Source organism: Morone saxatilis, unplaced genomic scaffold (genome assembly GCF_004916995.1).
Source record: "Morone saxatilis isolate NCDOM2014 unplaced genomic scaffold, NCSU_SB_2.0 Contig9, whole genome shotgun sequence".
Lineage (NCBI taxonomy): Eukaryota > Metazoa > Chordata > Actinopteri > Moronidae > Morone > Morone saxatilis.
The window spans coordinates 1,871,557-1,872,512 of record NW_023340268.1 but is presented as its reverse complement, the minus strand read 5'-3'; the positions used below and the strand labels follow the sequence as shown (position 1 = coordinate 1,872,512).

Below are 956 nucleotides of genomic sequence, written 5' to 3'. Positions count from 1 at the left end.
TCCTACACACTGGCCCTTTAAATGGCCAGAAACTAATGCATATACAACGATCTTCTACAGGTAGAACTGGTGCTTCACAGCATGCTCTTTTTTCATATTAGGAGCCAAAAGGTTACATATACAATGCACAGAGAGTTTAGGTACGATGCTGTGAGTAGGGTCTCAAAAGCGAAATTTTCTTACGAAAATTGCATCCATTGAGTTTGAATTTTCAACATTCTTTGTACAGTATGTTAAGAATAACCAACTGAAATGTCTGTGTTCCTGTTTACGGAGCGAACTATCAAAATGAGGCACATCAAAACACGAGCAATTAGTCATTAATACTTTAACAATTACACACTTTTGGCCACTTTAGTGTTACATCCTTTCCTGTGTCTCTTTGGTGGATTACATTACTGATATCATAATTGAATTGGAACCTCCTATAACAATAAACTTCCATTACGCAGCCAGTTGCTATTGAAACAAATCAATACATTAACACATCAGATCATGAAAATGCTTTTAAATCTTAAAAAAATACACTGGAAAGAACATCAGGCATTCAAAACGTGTAACAGTATTAATCTATATACTGTAAAGGTTTGGTCTAAACCCAGCAGATTTTAAAACAGTTTTAGGTGTTTTATTTTTCTGAATCATCAGAACATACTGAGCCGTTTTCCAGAATCTTTTGGCAGGCAAAGCTGCAGGTCGCCTCCTCTCCGCTTACTCTGTGTTTACCTTCAGATGCTGCTGAAGGTGTGACCGTGTTGGTTGTTTTCCTGTTGTACTTAACTTGGCCACACAAGTGTCTGAAAACAGTTTTAGTCATATCAAGCTTTGCTTCATCTGTGTGCTGATTGAATCCTTAGCGTCTGTCAACTAATTTGACCAATGTATGCATGCTCATAATGTGAATGTGTGAAAAAGTGTGACGTGGAAACTTGAAACAGTGCACATACACTGAGAAT

General features: G+C 37.2%; 1 protein-coding gene across 1 annotated transcript in view; it reads left to right on the top strand.

Annotated features, from left to right (window-relative positions):
- The window catches only part of LOC118342707 (gamma-enolase), a 27,724-nt gene that overhangs the window by 13,222 nt on the left and 13,546 nt on the right, over nucleotides 1-956 (top strand). The gene's annotated exons all lie outside the window — the stretch shown is intronic.